Source organism: Coregonus clupeaformis, chromosome 17 (genome assembly GCF_020615455.1).
Source record: "Coregonus clupeaformis isolate EN_2021a chromosome 17, ASM2061545v1, whole genome shotgun sequence".
Taxonomy (NCBI): domain Eukaryota; kingdom Metazoa; phylum Chordata; class Actinopteri; order Salmoniformes; family Salmonidae; genus Coregonus; species Coregonus clupeaformis.
Window position 1 is genome coordinate 26,644,418 of NC_059208.1, and position 7,438 is coordinate 26,651,855.

Below are 7,438 nucleotides of genomic sequence, written 5' to 3' on the forward strand. Positions count from 1 at the left end.
TTAAAAACCTAGAATGTCGAATAAATATAAAGTGGTTAAAGTGTTTCCATCCATTTAGGTAAATTGATACATGTCAGCCTGTATGCCCTGCCCACCAATAGATAACTGCCAAAATAAAGGAAACACCAACATAAAGTGTCTTAATAGGGCGTTGGGCCACCACGAGCCAGAACAGCTTCAATGCACTTTGGCACAGATTCTACAAGTGTCTGGAACTCTATTGGATTGATTCCAATTTATTTAAAAAATGTTGATGGTGGTGGAAAACACTGTCTCAGGCGCTGCTTCAGAATCTCCCATAAGTGTTACAAGATCCTCCTGCTGACCTACAAAGCCCTTCACCACCTTGGAGAACATGCATATGGGGAATGTGGAGATGGGGTCTTTGTAAAGTGCTGTTACTATGGGGGCGCCCATAGTGTGGCATGTGGGGGTTGTGCAGTGATTAAAAAACAGGTGGAACTGCAGCAGGTGAGAAGTGAATGTAAAATCTCATATTCAGAAGCAGTGAAGGTAGTTCACCCAGAGACAAGCGGGGCACCTAGAAGATCGGGTCTTCCAGGACAGAGTGGGATGCAGGTTGGGCGTGATGTAGGGAGCAGAATGGGGGAGACCACAAGAATGGTAGACATGAGAAAGGTTGTTACATTTGTAACAGCAGCTATCAATTGCACAGAAAAATAGTAATCTAAGACTAAGATACAGATCGTTGTGGAAGAGGCAGTGAAATATCTTGTGATCACAGGACTGACATGGGAAAATGTACAGGATGACCTCAATGAGATTGAGAATCAATCCAGCCGGGAATCATGTCTTGGTAAATTTTTATAATGGTGTTATCCTCCAATGGAATGTGAGAAGTTTGATAGCCAATGGGCAAGAGTTCAAACTGTTTCTTGAGGATTTACCAGCTAAACCAGATGTGATATGTCTCCAGTAGACATGGCTTAAAACGACTCTAGATTTTGTAATACAAGGTTAAGTTGTAGTCCGTAGAGATAGGGTGGCAGGGGGAGGGTGTGCTACCTTTATAAAGTGGGGGGATCCCATATAGGCTTATGGGAGAGAGAGTTGAGCATGAGTATGTAGTGGTAGAAGTGTGGTTGGGAGGAGGGAATCTGGTAATAGTGAACCGTTACAACCCGTGTAAGAGACTAGAGTTGATGGCCCTTGGGAGTGTAAAAGGTCAAGATAGGAGACGGGTGATATGGTGTGGGGATTTGAATGCCCACAGTATGCTCCGAGGAGGGTTTTGGACTGATGTAAATGGACAAGTGTTTGAGGAACTCCCTGGATGAGAAAGGGCTTATGTGCCTTAATGATGGCCGGGGAACCAGGATTGACCCAGTAACTGGAAACGTATGTGCTGTGGTCTCTGATATCGAGTTCAATGGCAGGCAGGTGTAGTTGAGAGGTATGGGAGGAACCTACAGGGGGCAGTGATCACTACCCTATTATTAATGTACTGTAGGAATGAGAGTGGAAGATACAATAGGAAATGGATTGAGGAGATGGATGTTTGGGAATGCGGAGTGGGGGAAGTTCAGGAGTTCAATGAACAGGGGCTGTCTCAGGTTGATCTCTGTGCAGATATAGAAACAGTGAATTATGTAGTAAGAGGAGCAATAGTAGAGGCCTGAAGGCAGGTGATACCCACAGGTACAGGGGGAGAAGGAGAAAGGCAGTTCCCTGGTGGACTGAAGAGTGCAGAGAAGCTGTAAAGAGTAGGAACGGTTCTTTCAGGATGTTGAAAAGGTCCAATAACTACTAGCACCTGATACAGTAAGCACAAGCAGTAGTAAGGAGGACCATTAGGACAGCAAAGAGGGAGTATTGGCACCGATTCTTAGGAAACATAGGCAGGACTACCCCTGTGGGAGAGGTATGGGGGATGATTAAGAGTTGGGAGTGGGGACAGACAAGATTGGGATCTCCCTATGCTGAAAAGTGGGGAAAACTGTTGCATTGAGAAACATGGAGAAGGCAGAGATTTTAGCCCAGGCATTTGTGAAGGTGCACAGCTCAAATAACTTGGCAGAGAAGGGACAGCGTGGGAGAGAGAGGGTCAGAAGAGAATACATGTGGGTCCTCGATCAGAGATGTGGTGGAGGAGGCATTGAATTTCCCCTTTTACATTGGCTGAGAAGAAAAGAGCGATAGCTAAAGCTGGGCTAACATCTCTTGGGAAGGATTGTGTTACATCATGATGGCTCAACTCAGTCAAATCAAATAAAATCAAATTGCATTTGTCACACGCTCCGAATACAACAGGTGTAGATCTTACAGTAAAATGCTTACTTACAATCCATTAACCAACAATGCAGTTTTAAGAAAAACAAGTGTTAAGTAAAAAATAGATAAGTAAAAAATAAAAAACAAATAATTACAGAGCAGCCTTATGTTGACCTGTTTAAAGGTCTTACTCACATCGGCTATGGAGAGCGTGATCACACAGTCGTCCGGAACAGCTGATGCTCTCATACATGGTTTAGTATTGCTTGCCTCGAAGCGAGCATAGAAGTAATTTAGCTCGTCTTATAGGCTTGTGTCACTGGGCAGCTTGCGGCTGTGCTTCCCTTTGTAGTCTGTAATTATTTGCATGCCCTGCCATATCTGATGAGCGTCGGAGCCGGTGTAGTACGATTCAATCTTAGTCCTGTATTGACGGTTTGTCTGTTTGATGGTTCGTCGGAGGGCATAGCAGGATTTCTTATAAGCGTCAGGGTTAGAGTCCCTCTGCTTGAAAGCGGCAGCTCTACCCTTTAGCTCAGTGCGGATGTTGCCTGTAATCCATGGCTTCTGGTTGGGGTATGTACGCACGGTCACTGTGGGGACGACGTCATCGATGCACTTATTGATGAAGCCAGTGACTGATGTGTTGTACTCCTCAATGCCATCGGAAGAATCCCGGAACATATTCCAGTCTGTGCTAGCAAAACAGTCCTGTAGCTTAGCATCTGCGTCATCTGACCACTTATTTATTGACCGAGTCACTGGTGCTTCCTGCTTTAGTTTTTGCTTGTAAACAGGAATCAGGGGGATAGAATTATGGTCAGATTTGCCAAATGGCGGGCGAGGGAGGGCGAGGGAGAGCTTTGTACGCGTCTCTGTGTTTGGAGAAAAGGTGGTCTAGAGTTTTTTTTCCCTCTAGTTGCACATTTAACATGCTGGTAGAAATGACAGTTTACATACATTTAGGTTGGAGTCATTAAAACTTGTTTTTCAACCACTCCACAAATTTCTTGTTAACAAACTACAGTTTTGACAAGTCGGATAGGACATCTACTTTGTGCATGACACAAGTAATTTTTCCAACATTTGTTTACAGACAGATTATTTCACTTATAATTCACTGTATCACAATTCCAGTGGGTCAGAAGTTTACATACACTAAGTTGACTGTGCCTTTAAACAGCTTGGAAAATTCCAAAAAATTATGTCATGGCTTTAGAAGCTTCTGATAGGCTAATTGACATCATTTAAGTCAATATGAGGTGTACATGTGGATATATTTCAAGGCCTACCTTCGAACTCAATGCCTCTTTGCTTGACATCATGGGAAAATCAAAAGAAATCAGCCAAGACCTGAAGGTACCACGTTCATCTGTACAAACATTAGTCCGCAAGTATAAACACCATGGGACCACGCAGCCGTCATACCGCTCAGGAAGGAGAGGCGTTCTGTCTCCTAGAGATGAACGATTTCGGTGTGAAAAGTTCAAATCAATCCCAGAACAACAGCAAAGGACCTTGTGAAGATGCTGGAGGAAATGGGTACAAAAGTATCTATATCCACAGTAAAACGAGTCCTATTTCAACATAACTTGAAAGGCCGCTCAGCAAGGAAGAAGCCACTGCTCCAAAACCGCCATAAAAAAGCCAGACTACGGTTTGCAACTGCACATGGGGACAAAGTACTTTTTGGAGAAATGTCCTCTAGTCTGATGAAACAAAAATATAACTGTTTGTCCATAATGACCATCGTTATGTTTGGAGGAAAAAGGGGGTCCCTTGCAAGCCGAAGAACACCATCCCAACCGTGAAGCACGGGGGTGGCAGCATCATGCTGTGGGGGTGCTTTGCTGCAGGAGGGACTGGTGCACTTCACAAAATAGATGGCATCATGAGGAAGGAAAATTATGTGGATATATTGAAGCAACATCTCAAGACATCAGTCAGGAAGTTAAAGCTTGGTTGCAAATGGGTCTTCCAAATGGACAATGACCCCAAGCATACTTCCAAAGTTGTGGCAAAATGGCTTAAGGACAAAAATGTCAAGGTATTGGAGTGGCCATCACAAAGCCCTGACCTCAATCCTATAGAACATTTGTGGGCAGAACTTAAAAAGTGTGTGCGAGCAAGGAGGCCTACAAACCTGACTCAGTTACACCAGCTCTGTCAGGAAAAATGGGCCAAAATTCACCCAACTTATTATGGGAAGCTTGTGGAAGGCTACCCAAACCGTTGGACCCAAGTTAAACAATGTAAAGGCAATGCTACCAAATACTAATTGAGTGTATGTAAACTTCTGACCCACTGGGAACGTGATGAAAGAAATAAAAGCTGAAATAAATCATTCTCTCTACTATTATTCTGACATTTCACATTCTTAAAATAAAGTGGTGATCCTAACTGACCTAAGACAGGGAATTTTTACTAGGATTAAATGTCAGGAATTGTGAAAAACTGAGTTTAAATGTATTTGGCTAAGGTGTATGTAAACTTCCGACTTCAACTGTAGGTAAAACGGACTTAAGTTTAACTGCATTAAAGTCCCCGGCCACTAGTGACACTGTAATTGGGAAAAGTATTGGGCCCTTACAATAAGGTGTGTCAGGAAGGGACCAGGCTGTGGTGGTGCAGATATGGACACCAGGGAAAGACCCTACTAATCCATCAAGCTATAAGCCGATAGCATTGACATCTCATGTCTGTAAATGTTTGTAAAGGATAATAACTGAAAGGCTCACTTACTTCCTGGAGAGCAGAGGCCTATTGTCATCAGACCAAAGTGGGTTTAGAAAAGGCAGGGGAATGATGGATCCTGTACTGTGCCTAGAGTCGGACATACGGAAGGACTATGATATGATGTGGAAGGAAGGTCTGCCTATCAAACTGGAAATCATGGGGGTTGGAGTAAGAGTTTTAACTGGATAAAGGACTTTCTTTTTGGACCATCAATACAAGTGAAGGTGGGTAGCTCTATGTCAGAAAGGTATGAGGTGTATAATGGTATCCCCCAGGGAAGTGTCATTAGTCCTTTGTTGTTCTGCATTATGATAGATGGTGTATTCCCCAAGGTGAGAACAGATATTGGGAGGTCATTGTTTGCCGATGACGGGGCACTGTGGAAGAGAGGGAGAAATATTCCCAATACAGACGGGAGAGTTCAAGAAGCGATAAGACAAGTTGATCAGTGCTCCCTCATGTGGGTCTTCAAGTTCTCCGCTGAGAAAACACAGACTGTTTTTTACTAGAAGGAAGTTTGGAGAGGAAATATGCCTGAAGCTGTATGGGCGGATTCTAGAGAGGATGGGAGTGTTTAGGTTCCTGGGGGTCTGTTTTGACACTTGAATGACGTGGGTGGAGCATATTAACAGAGTAGTTGTCAAAGGAAAGAAAATATTGAATGTGATGCATTGCCTGTCAGGAATGGAGTGGGGGCTGGATAGAATGGTGTTAAAAATGCTATATATAGCGCTGAATATAATTTAGGGTGGATTGATATTAATATGCCATTTAGCAGACGCTGTTATCCAAAGCGACTTACAGTCATGCGGCATACATTTATTTTTGTATTTTTTTGTGTATGGGTGGTCCCGGGGATCGAACCCACTACCTTGGCGTTACAAGCACCGTGCTCTACCAGCTGAGCTACAGAGGACCACATATTGGCATGGCGAAAGAGATGGGACTGTTTGAGAACGAGTTCAGCCCTTATGTGGTGCTTCCTGCTATCCCACCTTGGTTGCTCCCTCATCCAATGATAGACCTAGGGTTGCTTGAGAGGGCAAGAGCTGGTGAGGAATGAGTAGATCCAGTAAATATTGTAAGTGAACATTTAAGAACACAGTACTATGCTGTCTTGAATATACTTTTTTTGCTGATTGATCTAAGGACCCTAAAACAGGGAGGATAGGTGCAGCTTTTAGTGTTCCTGAGTTTAAGGTTGCAGTGACAAAAAGAGCAACAGATCATGTATCTGTATACACGATGGAGTTGCTGGCCATACTATTGGCTGCAGAGTGGGTGGAGGAGGTGAGGCCAGACAGGTGGGTGGAGGAGGTGAGGCCAGACAGGTGGGTGGAGGAGGTGAGGCCAGACAGGTGGGTGGAAGAGGTGAGGCCAGACAGGTGAGTGGAAGAGGTGAGGCCAGACAGGTGGGTGGAAGAGGTGAGGCCAGACAGGTGGGTGGAAGAGGTGAGGCCAGACAGGTGGGTGGAAGAGGTGAGGCCAGACAGGTGGGTGGAAGAGGTGAGGCCAGACAGGTGGGTGGAGGAGGTGAGGCCAGACAGGTGGGTGGAAGAGGTGAGGCCAGACAGGTGGGTGGAGGAGGTGAGGCCAGACAGGTGGGTGGAAGAGGTGAGGCCAGACAGGTGGGTGGAAGAGGTGAGGCCAGACAGGTGGGTGGAAGAGGTGAGGCCAGACAGGTGGGTGGAGGAGGTGAGGCCAGACAGGTGGGTGGAGGAGGTGAGGCCAGACAGGGTAGTCATCTGTTCTGACTCCTGTGCAGCACTGATGATCTTAAATTCATTTGTGTCACAAAGCAGACAAGATGTCTTGTATGAGATTTTGCAGTGCCTGTTTAGATAGAAACACATGAGGGTATTTGTGAGGTTTCTCTGGGTGCCAGCTCATGTGGGAGTAGAGGGGAATGAGGAGGTGGATGTTCTTGCCAAGCAGGCTCTCAAACATCCTAATGTTGAAATGGAAATGCCAATAAGAAAAGCAGAAGCCAAGGGGTTAATAAGAACAGTGGTTAAAAACAAATGGCAACAAATGTGGAACAGGGAGGGAAAGGGAAGACACCTGTATAAGATCCAGGAAAAGGTGGGGACAGAGATTTCCTCAGGTCAAGAGAGAAGGGAGGAAAGTGTAATAACAAGGCTGTGACTGGGACATACAAGGCTGAACCGCACATTGACATTGGTAGGAAAACATCCAACTGGGAAGTGTTGGGACTTTCCTTCACAATCTGCTTTACTTTCTTTGTTCCTTGTTCTCTGTACATGGGGTACGTGCTATCGTTTCATTCATTCACTCAAATGTTTAACAAAGTTTAGAAACTAAGGGGTGTATGTATAATTGAATCCCCATGGTTAATAGGCTCTATAATGCATCATATAGGATAAAGGAAATACAGGATAAAGTGAGTCCATGGATTATTAGAAGCCGATTTTAAAGAGCATGTGTATCTCTCTCGCTTTGTCTTTCAGGT